General features: G+C 47.0%; 1 long non-coding RNA gene across 1 annotated transcript; it reads right to left on the bottom strand.

Annotated features, from left to right (window-relative positions):
- Positions 1-20: 20 nt before the first annotated feature.
- On the bottom strand, positions 21-5,405 carry LOC131479499 (uncharacterized). Its single transcript, XR_009244909.1, has 3 exons — positions 5,295-5,405; positions 361-447; positions 21-61 (listed from the first exon to the last, which is right to left on the bottom strand). It is a non-coding gene; the product is annotated as an uncharacterized LOC131479499 (long non-coding RNA).
- Positions 5,406-16,451: the final 11,046 nt, after the last annotated feature.

The following is a 16,451-nucleotide window of genomic DNA, read 5'->3' as shown; positions in this document are numbered from 1 at the left end:
TAGGTTCCAGGAACTAGAAGACTCCAGGTAGAAGATCTTATTATGGGGGCTCTCCAGAAGGCTGTAAGGAGAGATCAGATGAATACAGGCTTACAGAAGCTCTTTCTAACACTAGGAAAGAAGACCTCCTATTTTGTTCTCCCAGTACATTCGAAACACGGGTCATGTCTGTAGTCTCAGAAATGCGCAGCAATTTCATCCACCCAAGAAACAAACAGTCCTATTGCAGACACAAGCTTATATCCTTAAGTCCAAATCTTCTTTAACTCTGGGTACCTGGACATAGCATCACATGCTATGAAGGCTCAGGCCTCTTCCCTGCCACTTTCCGATGCCAACCACAAGCCCCAGTTGTTTTACCTGTGCTTCTGACTGTGTCGCTCTGAACCAGGACTCTTACCACCTTTCCTTGGTCTTGATGAAGTTGCTTGAGCAGCTAGCAGAGCTCTGGCAACCAGTTTTGCAGATTGATTTTGGAGGATTTTGCAAACACACAGCAGAAGAGAGGCTTAGATGAGAAGTGTACAGGATTCAGGGCCTTCTGGAAATCCTATGCATTGGGATATCTAGAAGGGTCTTTTAACAACCTCCTTACGGAGACTGCTCTGCCTGGGTTTATATAGAGACTCTGTTGTACAGATGTGATTGAAACAGGGATACAGTGATGAGATATGATTGGTCTCAAGGTGGATGACTCAATGTGGGGCTGGGTCTGGGTGGGGAAACCTAGCAAGTCCTGTCAGATAAGATTCTTCAGCATTTCTTCCTTGAGGGTATGAGGCGGGATCCCTCTGGAATGAGGAGGGTCTTATGGCCTGGTAGTAGCAGAGTGTAGTGTGGACCTGGAGCGGTGGCTAAAGTCTTCACATGGAATGTGCTGGGATTCCATATGGGTGCGGGTTCTAATCCTGGCAGCTCCACTTCCCAACCAGCTCCCTACTTGTGGCCTGGGAAAGCAGTCGAGGACGGCCCAAAGCCTTGGGACCATGCATCCACGTGGGAGACCTGGAGGAAGTTCCAGGCTCCTGGCTTCCAATTGGCGCAGCCCCAGCTGTTGCAGTCGCCTTCCACAAACCCTTGTCTCTATTCCGCCAGTGCTGACTTTACAAGATGTGCCCCTTCTCCCCACCCTGAGGACTTCAGTAACAGGCTTGCTTGTCTTAGCACTTGGTCAGGAAAGTGTTCTCCCGCTGAATGCAGCAGCCCTTCCCATAAAACCTTTAGCCAAGGGCGCACAGCACTTTAAGGGAAACCTATTTGAACGCTGCCCTGACATCTTTTGTCTTTGATCCAGGAGTATATTTTTTCACCGCCCCAATCCAGCCCCGCTGCTGTGGAGGTTGGAACCAAAGGATCTTGTCCCTGTTGCTAAGCTTGATCTTCATTTATATGTCTGTGGTTGTTCCAAGCATTTCAGATCAGATTTCTCATTGTAATCTTTGCCATCTGACTTGTAAATTTTCTCCAAACTGGCGTAAAAGCAGGCTGCTTGTTTGGAGCTTCAATGTTGTACAACCAGAAAGGATTGCTTCTTGTCCCCCAATCTTTAATGGAACTGCATTTAAAGAAAGCTGTTTTAATCCCATCAATATCCATTTCATTCAGTCATTTCTTAACATTTAAGGGGGCCAGAATGTGACTCAGTGGCTATGACATAGCCTGGGATGTCCCCCCTCCCTACCACCTGCACTGGAGCACCTGAATTCAAGTCCTGGATCCTCTTTCAATTCAGCTCACTATTAAATTATAACCTGGGAAGCAGCAGGTGATAGCTTATGTACTGGAAGACCTCATTGATTTCCTGATACTCATTTACACATGGCCCTTTTCTGGATTGAGGGGAGCGAACCAGTTAACCAAGAATTTCTCTCTCTCTCTGCCAACCTTCCTTTCAGATCAATAATAAATAAATTACAAAGGAGTTGTCATTAAAGTGAATCATCTAGATTTCTATCCTCTGTGTTGTTTGTCCCCCCTTTGCCTTAGTCTATGTACTATTCATATATACTTATTTGTAAATAACATTTATGGATTTTTCACTGGGCCCAGCTCAATAGCTCAGTAGCTAAATCCTCACCTTGCATGTGCTGGGATTCCGTGTGGGCACTGGTTCGTGTCCCAGCTGCTCCACTTCTCATCCAGCTCCCAGCTTGTGGCCTGGGAAAGCAGTGAAGGATGGCACAAGGTCTTAAGACCCCTCACCCAAGTGCAAGATCCAGAGGAGGCTCTGGCTCCTGGCTTTGGATTGACTCAGCTCTGGCCATTGTGGCTGCTAGGGGAGTGAACCAGTGGACAGAAGATCATTTTCTCAGTGTCTCCTTCTCTCTATCAATTTGCCTTTCCAATAAAAAACAAAATACATTAAAAAAATAATTTTTCACTTTCTAGAATGAATTATTTGAGTCACTCATCTGCCTTTTGTCCAAGTCTGATCCGGCACTGTCGCATACCCGGTGGAATCTAATGTTTTATTCGCATCAATAAGACCTATGCGAGGAAGATGAGAGAGCAAATTTGAGAAGGCCTCTATGACTGTAGCTCGGTGTGAGTACTTCCTGGTTGGCCCTCTGTGCTTACTCCATAGTGAGCTCTGGGTGCTGCACCAAAACCAACATTAACTTCCACTGTAGCATTTCAAATCTAGGCTTCTGGGGCCAGCGTGTAGCAGAATAAGGTGAAGTTGCTGCTTGCAGTTCTTGCAGCCTCCATCAGAGGGCTTTGAATGAAGTCCCAGCTGCTGTACTTCTAATTCAGTTCTCTGCCAATGAGTCTGGGAAAGCAGCGGAAAATGCCCAAACACTTGTGTTCCTGCCCACTGTTTTGGAGATGGCAATGCAGTTCCTGAATCCTGTCTTTGACCTGGCTCAGATATGGCTGTTGCAACAACTTGGCAGAGTGAACAGGTCTATGGAGGCTGTCTCTCGCTCACGTTTCTTATAAAAACAAACAAATCTTAAGGAACTAAGTTTTTAACTCTAAAATGCCCTCAGAACATTTTGTAGATGTTCCTTGAGATACTGATGACACAGATCTACAAAAATGTGCTCACCCTGTGTCCTGTGCCTTTAGTGGTTTTCACTTCTTCCCCACCAGCTGTCTTTTGGAGATCAAAATCTTAGAGGTACCTTCACTTGTGCCTTCATGGTTTATTCCTTGGGAGCAGCTTTAAAAATTGTGAGTTAGGAAAGGAGAGGGTTGAGAGAGAGAGTAGGACAGAACTCCCATCTGCTCCCTTTTGCTTCCCAGATGCCCACAACACTGCCACTTGGCTGGGCTCAAGACAGGGGCAGGAACTCAATACATCAGATGTGAATTTTAGAAACTGAACACCTGGAAATGTCAGTGACGCATTCCAGGCTCTGTACCTGCAGGCAGCTTGAATCAGGAGTGACGTAGGGACTTGCATCTAAACACTTAGATCTAGGAAGTGATGGCTTCCGGGCTCAGATCCGTGCCTGCCCTCAAGGGGCAGCTTGGAGGGTAGGTGACAAACGTTCAACAGATTGAAATCAGAATCAGTTTGATTTCAAAATCTGACCCACAATTCTATTACTTTCATTTTCCTAACACAGACAGCGATAATGGGGAAACTGAGTATTTTGCTTTGGTCTTTGGGTTTGTCGCTGCTTTCAGAGAACCAGCTCCCTGGTAGGTGGCTTCCCATCTCAGCGCCTTTGGCAACTCTTCACCTTTCATAGCTGGGTGTAGCGTGACTGCTGCTTTACCACAGATGACCACACAGACACCCAGGAGGCAGTTTCTTCATTCCTCACCTTCTGCTTTTTGTCTTCCCAAGCCACACATTTCCACAAGCCAGAGCTTTTCTACCCAATCCCACTTGAGTGACACCAGTTCTGAGATAGGGAAGGAAAACCCAACTCAAATTAAGTTCTGCAAGTTTACACTTAGCACACCGGTCACATTTGTAACTTCACAAAGTTCAGGGATTTCTCTCAATCTACCCAGCAAACCAGCTCTTCACAGGCATGAACTGTGCACCTGGAGACAGACTCACCCCACAGGCTGAAGGATCAGTCCCCTGCCACATGCTTTGCTACAATTATTTTCCTTGTTTGATTCACAGAACTCAAGAAAACACTTTTCAAGTTTGGGGGTGTAGGGGCAAAGGTAAATTTCCCCATGTCCTCTGAAAGCTCACTCGGAGAATTAACAAAGGTTGAATGAGATAAAAGGATTATTAATGCACAAAAGAAGGATGTCATAGTGTGACGGTGGTGGGGGAGGGGTGGGTGAAGGGTAGTGTGTGGTTACGTCTTGGTCTAAATGATTCAGAAACTATGTACCTCTTTACCTAGAATGTAAGAAGAGAATTATCTAAGCAGGCAATTGTTAGGAGATTGGGAAATGACACTTAGGAAATGACATGAAATGATTCAAGACAAAGTCGATTGGCCCACAAAACAGCAGTGTGTAACTGATTCTCTCTTTGAGATCAAATTAGAGGACACTGATTTGTGACAAATTCAATCTAGGTGTGTTTACAGTCTTCAGTCTTGTATCAATTGACACAAATTCAGTTAGTGAAAATTCAAATAAAGCAAGCAGTCTCTATTTTCTTCACTGAGTGTCCAGACTTGAAGGAGATAAATTGAAGCTCCATACATCCTTTAATTTAAACTAATCAGCATGCCAGAATGCCAGGTTCCTGAATCCCTTCACCAATCGTCAAAATAGACACTGCAGGACATACAGATGAAAAGATGCACAGGAGTGGATAGGGAGATTCTAGGAACTTCTAGAAGCTGTGTGGGAGTTTCATCCACCAGGAGCCTCTACACATCAAGCTATCTGGAAGCTCCAAAAACCTTGTCCTTTTATAAAGACTTCACTGCAAGGCATGAATGAAGCACGGAGAGCTATATCGGCTCTGAGTTAGAAACTGGGGGTGATCCAGAGCTAACAGATTGGCTAAGGAGACTATCTGATTTCGTTCCTCAGTATCAAATCTTGAAGGTCTTGGAAAGTTGAGAGGTCTTATGAAAAATCAACTAGAGTTTCTATGGCTTTCCTTTGGAGAAGAGTATTAACCAGGAAGAAGCAAGAAATGCAGAATAAATACACACACACACACACACACACACACACACACATATAGCATATATAGAAAATAGAAATATATATGGAAAATATATGTTGTGCATATATACTTGTGTATATATATACACACACACATTTAACATCATACCTCATTTGTTTTCTTCACTTAATTATTGAAAAAATCCTATGCTGCCAGTACCACTAAGAATAGTTGAAAGAAAATGAAAATCTCTCACCTGTTAGGTTGCTCACAAGCCAGAAGAACGGAACTGAGTGCTGGTCTTGTCCTACAAGAACTGCAGCTTACATGTGAATTGGCTGCTGGCTCAGCCTCTGATTAGGATGCTGCATTGTCATTGGTTAGTCTCACTGTGATAATAAGGCTAGATATAACAGGGAATATGCCAATATTCCAGCACTGATCTTGGCACTCCAAGATCTGTAGCTTCAGCCTTATCAATCTTGCGGAAGTTGTCAGGGACATGTGGTAATGGGAAAGTGAAACAGTCTCCAATCTAATCTAAGAAAAACGTATTCTTCAGTTATGGAACATAATACTAACCCTTGATTCTCATAATATAACTTAATGGTTGCTGATAATAAGGAATAAAACTTTATTACATGAACTACCCTTTTCTGAGAAGTTTTCTTAACTTGTCCCTGTCTGACCTCATGAATCAGGGAGTCTACAGATTCTGGGGAAGGGCTTTTCAAGACATAGGAAAGGAGTGTAAAAAGCAGCTTGTTCTCTCTTTCTCTCTTTAAAGGTTTATTTATTTTTATTGTAAAGTCAGAAAGAGAGGAGGAGAGAGAGAGAGAGGAAGATCTTCCATCAGATGGTTCACCCCCCAAGTGGCCACAATGGCTGGAGCTGAGCCAATCCGAAGCCAGGAGCCAGGAGCTTCTTCTGGGTCTCCCACCGAGGTGCAGGATCCCAAAGCTTTGGCTGGTCCTCCACTGCTTTCCCAGGCCACAATCAGGGAGCTGGATGGAAAGCAGGTCGGCCGGAATTAGAACCGGCGACCATATGGGATCCTGGCACTTTCAAGGCAAGGACTTTACGCTATCACTTTACGCAGGGTCTAGCTTGTTCTCTTTGAAAAGAAACCTTCCAGTTTGTAATTCAAAAAGCCATCCCCCTGTCAGCAGGGTCTTAGAAGGAGGCAGTCCAGGGCTGTGGTGAACATATTTGTCCCCTGCCTGATTCTTCTGGCTTGAAGATTCTTCTAGGCAGGTCCCAGGGCCTCTGGGACAACATCATCTTAAGGAATGCAGAAAAGGCAACAACAGTCAGGCCCCCTAGGCAGTACATTCCAGGTTTGCCTACACTGAATTCCCAAGCTGAATTGGCTGTCAGAGCAGAGCTTCTACCCACACTCCGGATACAATAAACCACATCTGGACAACTCTAAGTAAGTTCTTGGAATGCTTGGGATTTGATTAGCTTAGGCTATAGATTTTCTTAACCTTGAGGAGGTTGTTTGTTTGTTTGTTTTTAGGTTTTGGTGTTTAGTGAGTTGAGAGGAGGCCAAGTGCCTGTAATTTTATGAAAGTTCTGCCAGGTTTTTCATGGGAAAGCAGGAGGGAGCACACCAAGACAGGTTAAGCAGCTAGAGGGGATTGACAGTAAGAACGGACCACAGCCAAAAGTCCTGTCCTCTGCCAAGGAGTGTAGGGGTCAAGGGCATTAAGAGCTGTATTGTCTGTGCTCCCTGTCTGTTCTTAGCAGAGTGACACACATGGTGGGAGTCCAGGGATGGTCTGGTTCTTGATTCTCCTGGAGTTGCTGACAAATGCCCAATATGTTTGAGATTCCCTGTCACAGCTTGTTTTCTCAAGGCCATGTCTGCTAATTCATCATACATCCCAGTGATTCTCCATTTTCAGCTGCCTTGTGGATATCCAGGCCACTGTTCCAGTATTCTCTGCATCTGTCTGGTGGCATGTGGCCTCCTGGACCAGAGGGTGAGATACAGAAAGCAGGGACTTCTCAACACTAAGGCAGTAGGGCTGTGCTTGGGCAAGAACACGCTCCCCCAGGAAAGGCTCACGATAAGCTGATTTTCTACTCAACTGATCTGCAGGCAAGCTGAGTTTGAATGGTGGTAAGTTTGACCTTGGAGAGGATATAAACAAGGACTGGAAAAAAATCAGGTCAGACATTTTTATTGCCAGCATGTTGTAAGCAAATCAGCAAAGCTTCAACAAGGTCCATCTCAAGGTCCCAACTGAGGGAACTGTACTGCCCTCTTGTCTGCAGTTAACAGATGGAGTGGTCATGGACATGCTTCACAGTTGGAGGGTAGCTGACTTGACAGCCACTGCTGAATTTCGTGAAGTCGAAGACCAAGCCCTAAGAAAGTCTTAATCTTTGTCACTTCTATAAACTGGAAGGCACAAGTGTGCAATTTAGGGAAGCTGATCCAGCAAAGGAATGAACTTCAAGCTCCTAGTTAGATCCAGAGGCTGTATCAGCTTTGGGAGGCCAGGTGGTAGCAGGGCTGCAATGAGAGGACTGCTGAGGGGCAGCTAGACATTGCATCAGTGACTGGGAACCTCGAAGGAGGAGGCAGGCTGGTGCTGTGCTTATAATTGTTCCTCCAGTGACAGACCCTAGGAGGAGAGGAAGGAAAAGGGTTCAGGAACTTCACCTTTCCAGGGACAAGGGGCAAGAAGAGGAAAGAGGATCCAGTTCTACCATCCACGTGAAGGTGTGCTGTGCTAGCGACAGGCAGGGCAGATCTGTGGCAGTACCTGACAGTAGTCCTGACAAGACGGTCATGGTCCTGAGTCTCTGTTTCCTCTATGGTGAATATTGTCTGCATTGGCTCTCTGCAGTCTAATGTTTACTTTTTTTATTTGTCCAAGAACTTAAAACCACTTAAGGAGCAGTAAAGAATGACAAGAGACTGTATTTAAGTCAGCATTAAGTTGTGCAACTGAGGCATCATAAAAGGGAGTTTTATTCTTGTTGAGTTCTTCCTCATCCCCAGGTTGGGTAATTTAGAATCCTGTGAGGCATGTGATGGAATTTCACAGGTGGAGCTCCTTGTGTCCCTTGAATTTGGGGAGGGATAGGAAACCATCTTCTCAGCAAATAAGCTAAACCAACAAATAATCCAACAGAAGTATGTGCTAAAATGAAAATGAACTGCAGAAATATGGGGAGGTCAGAGGACACAAAACCACCTTAATCTGTCCAGTATTATTGTCAGCAGATCTTGAAGATGGGACATAGCCTTCATGGTATATGTAAGGAATAATCAGGTTCAGGAAGATAGAGAGACTCAGAAGCTTGCTGAAAAACAGAAGGCAAGATCTAGGATTTCAGTGTTGTTGGTAGCAATAGTCTGGGTCCAAATAGATTTGGCGTCACTTCCCCCCCCCCCCAAAAAAAATGCTGCCAGTGCAACATACTGAAGTGTTTCCCCAATGATTTCTTCCAGCAGTTTCACAGTTCGGATTAATCCATTTTGTGTTGATTCTTGCATTTGAGAGAAATAACACAAAGCTTCTCTATTCAGTATGTGATTTTCTGGTTTTCCTACCATCATTTATCAAAAAGTTTATCTGTTTTTCAAGTGCATGTTCTTGCTGCCTTTATTAAAAAAATAGTTGGTCACAAATACCTGCATTTATGTGTGAGCTTTCTATTTTGGTCTATTTGTCCATACATCTGCTTTTACACCAGTATCATAATATTTTGATTCTGACAGTTTTGTAATCTGTTTTGAAGTCAGGTGTGGTGATGCCTGTAACTTTGTTCTTTTTGTTCAAGATTGCTTTAGTGATTAGATCTTTTTGTGCTTCCATTTGAATTTTGCAATTGTCTTTTCCAACTCTTTGAAGAAGATCCTTGATGTATTGGTAGGAATTACATTGAATCTGGTGACTGCTTTGGGTGGCAAAAATATAATATTGTTAGAATTTCCTGATTCATGAGCTTTGAATGTCTTTTTGCCTTCTCGTGTGTGCCAATTTCAATTAATTTCATCATTGTTTGTGATTTACATTATGGAGGTATATTTATCAACTTTTTGTTACTGCAACCAAACACCTAAGCTAAGCCAGTAGTGTAGGCAGGAGGTTTCTTTGGCTTGTGGGTTTGGTAACTCGCAGTCCAGGTCCGTCAGGCCTTTTTGGTTTGGTCATCAATGTGGTTGCAGCTGGCAGTGATGGATCTTGTGTGGAGGAATTAATCACCTTGTGGGGCCCGGCGGCATGGCCTGGCGGCTTAAGTCCCCGCCTTGAACGCCCTGGGATCCCATTTGGGCGCCGGCTCTAATCCCTGCAGCTCCACTTCCCATCCAGCTCCCTGCTTGTGGCCTGGGAAGGCAGTTGAGGATGGCCCAATGCATTGGGACCCTGCACCCATGTGGGAGACCCGGAAGAGGTTCCTGGTTCCTGGCTTCGGATCGGCGCACACCGGCCGTTGCGGCTCACTTGGGGAGTGAATCATTGGACGGAAGATCTTCCTCTCTGTCTCTCCTCCTCTCTGTATATCTGACTTTGTAATAAAATAAATAAATCTTTAAAAAAAATCACCTTGTGATCCAAGAAGCAAAGATTACAGCTAGGTTTGATAACCAATGACATTGGAAGGACAAGTGACTTTGGGGATTTAACGTTTGCATGAATTAAGGAGAATCATGGTGAAATTACAGCAGTCTGCTACTATCTTGCTAGAATGCATGTCCTTCTCATGTCCAACAGTCATCTTATCTGATAGTTTCAAAACCTTAATTCTGTCCAATCTTAGTGAAAAAATCTTGACTCTAAAGTCCCATCTGAGACCCGAGGCCAACTCCATCTGTCATTTTGGTTAAAATTCAAGTTACTTTCTTCCAAGATACAGTGGTGTGACAAGGAAGTTTCAAACCAAAGAGCCCAGAAACATCCATCAAAGCAAAGATCAAATCCTGAAGCTCCACCTAAAGTTTCCTAGGCACACTGTGATGGGTAACCCCCCAGGCCCTGGACATCCCACTCCAATGACTTTGCTGGTTCTAAGTCACACTTCAGTTCTCATAGTTTGTAGTATCATACTTCACTCCCACTATGCATTATCCTGGTGGGAGTCTTATAACAGTTTCAAGTCTGATACTTCCTTGAGGCTTTGCCTTAGTCGGGGCTGTATGCACTGGCTTCCAGTCTGTGGCAAATGTCTGCCTGAGTCCTGTCTCTCTCTCTCCAGTTGTCTGAGACATCCTTAGGAATCTAGGCAGACACCCACATACCTCAACAGTTCTCTTGGCCTCTGCCTACACGGTTGCTGTGTGGGACTGCACACTGATGGTATCAGTTTCCTAGGCTTGCCTACCACATGGCTTCAACTTTCCTTCATGGGGTGTCACATCTTTCCATCTCTAGCTTCCTGGAGATACACAATGCCTTTACGTCCAAAACTCTTCTCGACATGAGCCAACCAGCAACTTTGTTTATGGGCGCCAACTGTGCAACCCAGCTTGATCTGCATTGGAGTCTGCTTCTCGTTTACATCTAATAGCATTTGCTTTATATGCCATGTAATTGGTTGCTGCGATGCTGGGGTTGTGTATGTTTTCTCTTTTGAAGTATTTATTTCTTTTTATTGGAAAGGAAGATTTACAGAGAGAATGAGATACAGAAAGAAACATCTTCCATCTGCTGATTCACTCCTCAAGTGGCCACAATGGCTGGAGCTGAGATGATCTGAAGCCAGGAGCTTCCTCTGGGTAAACGGGTGTAGAGTTCCAAGATTTGGGGCTATCCCTTCTGCTTTCCAGGCCACAAGCAAGAAGCTGGATGCGAAGTGGAGCATCAGGGATATGAACCAGCACCAATATGGGATCCCAGTGCGTGTAAGGTGAAAATATAGCCACTGGGCCATTGCGCCAGGCCCTTGCATATGTTTTTAATTGCGATCTTTAAATTTAGAATTGGTCTCTTTGTTATTATCAAAACATGTTCTTTGTCTCTTTTTATAATTTTTGACTTAACATCTATTTCTATCTAATGTAGATAGGCTGTTCTTGTTTGCTTTTCACTTCTATTCTTGAAGCAAATCTTTTCCTGCACTTTTCTTTTACTATATTTGTTCCTTAACTGGTAAGGTGCACTAACCATAGGTAAATTATTGGATAGGGCTTATTTTTTAAATTTCAGTTGAAACAAACTTTTTTTTGAAAATTTTTATTTATTTGTTTGTTTGAAAGGTACAGATACAGTGAGAAGGAGAGGCAGGGAGAAAGAAAGAAAGATCTTCAATCTCTGGTTGACATTCCAAATGGCCCAAAGAGCTTATTTCAGGTCTCCCACATGGGGCCAGGGGTCCAAGCACTTGAGCCATCCTTCATTGCCATAAGCAGTGAGCTAGATTGGAATTGGAACAACCGGGACTCAAACCATTGCCCTAATGATATGCTGGCCCCACCAGGCAGAAGCTTAGCTTGTTATGCCATGGTGCCAGCTGAGTTCAAATTTTTTTTTTTTTTTTTATAATCTATTTTATTGTATTGTTGTTGACAATCTTTACATAGTTAATTACAGTTAAAGAAAGAAAAAGAAAAGAAAAGAAAAAAAAAAAGGTTCAGGGGGATAGGGAAGTGGGTAATACTATTATGTCCACATTGTTTCCATCTTGTATCTGAGGTAAAGGGGGATATTGAGGGGGAAGCCCCACCCAGTTTCCCGCCCACCCCGAGTCCCGGATGTGGGGCATGCTCTGAGATATGTGCTCGAGTGGTGTTAATAGTTCTCCGGTTATGAATCGCTGCCAGTTTCGCTCGATGAGGTCGTCCACTGATTGATATGGTCCATCATAAAGTCTCCGTTTGCCCCATATATCGCTGCCAACATATAGCTGAGATGAATGATTGATCTGCTCTGTCTTCTGTCTTTTCTTGATTAGAGTTCTGAGTCCAGCAGTTCGATTAGGGAGATCTCCAAAGAAACTTTGAGGTATTCCCAGACTAGTTTCTTGTATGCTCTAGCAAGCACAGGGCCCGGCACAGTCCATCACCACGATCAGCTGTTGGTTGCAATTGCTGGGTTGGTTCTGTTTTCAGTCCCGAGTTGCACTGGAACCAATGGGTGTTGCAGTCCAGTCTGGTTCTGCCCAGCACGTACTCGGCCCTCACACAAACCAGTGGGAGCTGCAGCCTAGTCGGGGTGACCCACAATAACCCCCACCAGGCCCGCCCCCTACCCTGGTTTGCCAGTATGTGTAGCAGAAGACCAGTCTGTCCCCCATCCCATTTGGCTCTTGTACGTGTCAATGGGTATTAAAGCTTAGTTCTATCTAACCAACTCAACCATCCAGCCCTCACGGATGTTGTTGAGTGCCTCTCTATCTAGCCATCCCAGCCCCCGTCCCAGTCTTCATGCCCTCCCACGGGAATAGTGACCCAAGAAGGGGGAACCCACTTTTTCCCTCCCAGGTCTCTCTGTCCCGGTTTATGCACTCTTTAGGTGGTTCTGTGATTTGACTTGACAGAATTGGTCCCCAGTGCCAGCTTCTGCGGCTATGTCCAAACATCCCTCACCCACTCTAATTTATGCTTGCACCAGCAGGAATAATCAGCCCAGCCTGGCTTTTCCCTGATCTAGTCCACATGCAGTGCACAGGCGTTGTAGCCTTGCATAGTCTAGTCTGTCTCCATCCCAGCCCACGCTCTCCATTGGGAGTAGCTGTCCAGCGAGGGAACCAGCCCCTTAATCCCCCCCCGCCAGTTCTGCCCCTCCCTTCCTTCCTGGATCTCATGTGTGCTGGTTGGGTGCTGCATTCATATCCAGTACAGGCAACCACGCCCTGGCATTCCATAATGTGTACTGGTTTTGTCGCGACCAAACCCGGCTCATCCCACACTCTGATCTGGTGATCGGATTTGCCAGTGGGTGATACGGACTGATTCAGCCTGTTCTGCTCCTGACCCATACTGAATGTGTGCCAGTGGGAAACTTTCCATGGCCTATTCTGGGCTGTTTCCTATCATGCTTCTTGCGCTTACCTGCAGGGACTGTGTCCTGCCAGAGGAGTTGCCCAGGCTCCTCCATCAGATCCCCTCCCAAAGGCAGGTTTTGCGCATGCCAGGGGGTCCTTGAGCCAACCCAACTCAGTTCACCTCCTGCCCTAGCAGGAACAGTGGCTTTTCCTGGCTGGCTTTCACCCCATTCTGGTTCTTGTTATTGGATGTTTCAGCCCAGCCATGGCTCGTCCTTACCCACATACAGCTCACGCATGGCTCAGTAGGGGGTTGAGACCCAGCCTAGTCAGTCCCACATCTACCCCCTGGTTCTCCATGCCACCAGATGGTGTTGGGGTCTGAACTGGCCTGGTGCATCCAATCCCAGCCCACACTAGTGCCTCGGGTGACTGCAACTGTTTCCTAGATAGAACGCAGCTCCAATTCTAGCACATACGCCCCTTGGTGGGAACCTCAACCTAGGTAGGGTGTCCCGTTACCTCCCCGATTGGGCTTGTTCCTAGCTGTAAATCATGCACCTGCCCGTGGTTGCTCTGGGGACCAGTAGGTGCAAGAGCCTAGCTCGGTATGACCTGTGTTCCATGCTGGTTTCTAGTTTTGCTTGTAAGCAAAGGTTTGTTCAGTCCTGCCCAGTACATTACGGTCCATTACCAAGTTACACATTTTGGAGCTACTATGCCCTGCTAGTCTGACCCCCAGATTTGGACGGCATGTTCACCAGCGAGAGCTATGACTCGCCAGGGGAGCTTCCCAAGTACCTCCACTTGATCCACTCCCAAACCCAGTTTACATACATGCCATTGGTTTTTAGGCCAGTGCCCGGTGTACTCTGGCCTCCCATTTGGCTTTGTATGAGCTGGTGAATGTTGCGGCCCGGCCCACCCCACAGCCTATTCAGGATGCACATTTGGGTGCTGCTGCCTTGCCCAGTCCAGTCTATGGTGGATCCCTTTACCTGTGATTGATGGCAGGCTCCTTGGTCACACCTAGCTTAGTCCATAACCACCTAAAATTTAGGTTTACCAGTGGGGCCAAACTTTTTACAGGGTGTGGCCCACACATCCTGCACAGAGTCTACCCCAGTATAAGGTTCTAGAGTGCTAGTTAAAATTATGGACCTGCCTGATGTGACCAGTCTCCTGAACCAACATCATGTCAGGCAAAAAAATATCCTGCTAGACAATCCGGGGTTTATCTTTTGCATTATAGGTGTTCAAAGCTCAGCATTATTGAGTGATTAGAAGTTCTCCAAAAGAAGAGTTACTGGCGTTGGGAATCTTTAGGATTGACTCAGAACCCAGAAACAGTGGGGTCACCCTAGAGCTATCTAAGCAGCAATTCGGACATCCATTACCCCAGAGCTTCCCGGCCGGGCGGCCAGCAGGCAAAGCCTGGCACCACATGGTGCACGGGCCGCCCTGGGTGAGGCCGAGGACTCGTTCACTGCCTTGCGGCAGTGTCTTTGGCGTGAGCCCCCAGCATTGGGTCCGACCCGGCAGGGGCACCCCCCACAGCCGCCACACTGTGAGGAGCGGCAGTTGCCCCCGAATCCCAAGGCCCGAACCCCTCCCAGACTCACCTAGCTGCCAGATATTAGCGGCTGGGTGGAGCTAGGAATTTTAAGCCAGTTCCCAAGTTCCCACATGGTGCACTTACCCTGAGGACTGAGCTCTCTTGGGTCCTGGATGAGGCCGAGGACTCGTTCACTGCCTTGCGGCAGTGTCTTTGGCGTGAGCCCCCAGCATTGGGTCCGACCCGGCAGGGGCACCCCCCACAGCCGCCACACTGTGAGGAGCGGCAGTTGCCCCCGAATCCCAAGGCCCGAACCCCTCCCAGACTCACCTAGCTGCCAGATATTAGCGGCTGGGTGGAGCTAGGAATTTTAAGCCAGTTCCCAAGTTCCCACATGGTGCACTTACCCTGAGGACTGAGCTCTCTTGGGTCCTGGATGAGGCCGAGGACTCGTTCACTGCCTTGCGGCAGTGTCTTTGGCGTGAGCCCCCAGCATTGGGTCCGACCCGGCAGGGGCACCCCCCACAGCCGCCACACTGTGAGGAGCGGCAGTTGCCCCCGAATCCCAAGGCCCGAACCCCTCCCAGACTCACCTAGCTGCCAGATATTAGCGGCTGGGTGGAGCTAGGAATTTTAAGCCAGTTCCCAAGTTCCCACATGGTGCACTTACCCTGAGGACTGAGCTCTCTTGGGTCCTGGATGAGGCCGAGGACTCGTTCACTGCCTTGCGGCAGTGTCTTTGGCGTGAGCCCCCAGCATTGGGTCCGACCCGGCAGGGGCACCCCCCACAGCCGCCACACTGTGAGGAGCGGCAGTTGCCCCCGAATCCCAAGGCCCGAACCCCTCCCAGACTCACCTAGCTGCCAGATATTAGCGGCTGGGTGGAGCTAGGAATTTTAAGCCAGTTCCCAAGTTCCCACATGGTGCACTTACCCTGAGGACTGAGCTCTCTTGGGTCCTGGATGAGGCCGAGGACTCGTTCACTGCCTTGCGGCAGTGTCTTTGGCGTGAGCCCCCAGCATTGGGTCCGACCCGGCAGGGGCACCCCCCACAGCCGCCACACTGTGAGGAGCGGCAGTTGCCCCCGAATCCCAAGGCCCGAACCCCTCCCAGACTCACCTAGCTGCCAGATATTAGCGGCTGGGTGGAGCTAGGAATTTTAAGCCAGTTCCCAAGTTCCCACATGGTGCACTTACCCTGAGGACTGAGCTCTCTTGGGTCCTGGATGAGGCCGAGGACTCGTTCACTGCCTTGCGGCAGTGTCTTTGGCGTGAGCCCCCAGCATTGGGTCCGACCCGGCAGGGGCACCCCCCACAGCCGCCACACTGTGAGGAGCGGCAGTTGCCCCCGAATCCCAAGGCCCGAACCCCTCCCAGACTCGAGTTCAAATTTTTTAATGTGGCAATTTAATTCATTTGCTTTCAAGGTTTTTTTTTTTTTATTATTTGTTATTATTTTGTAAAGGCATAATCCTGTCATTTCGTGTCTTTTTTCTCTCTTGGCTGCTTTTATGCCTCTGTTCCCTTCTTTTTTATTTTGTGGCTTGGTTTCTTCCTTTCTTTTTCAAAGATGTATTTATTTTCTTTGAGAGGCAGAATGATGGTGGGTGGAGAATTCAGAGATTTTCTATGTGCCAGTTCACTCCTAAAATGATCTCAACAGCCAGATTTAGCATAGACTAATGGCCAGAGCTATGCAGCTTATTCTGGTCTCCCATGTGGGTGATACAGTTAAATATTTGAGCCATCTTCCGCTACCTTCCAGGCGTATTGTCAGGGAGCTGGATCAAAAGCAGAGTAGCCGCGACTCAGATGTTCCAATATGGAATAGCAGTGCTGCAAGTAACGGTTTTGCACTCTGTATCAAAATGGTGGCTTCAGTCTTGGTGATTTTCCTCCTTGATAAGATCTGATGCTC

The sequence above is a fragment of the Ochotona princeps genome, chromosome 2 (genome assembly GCF_030435755.1).
Source record: "Ochotona princeps isolate mOchPri1 chromosome 2, mOchPri1.hap1, whole genome shotgun sequence".
NCBI lineage: Eukaryota > Metazoa > Chordata > Mammalia > Lagomorpha > Ochotonidae > Ochotona > Ochotona princeps.
This window is presented reverse-complemented; position numbering and strand designations above follow the sequence as displayed.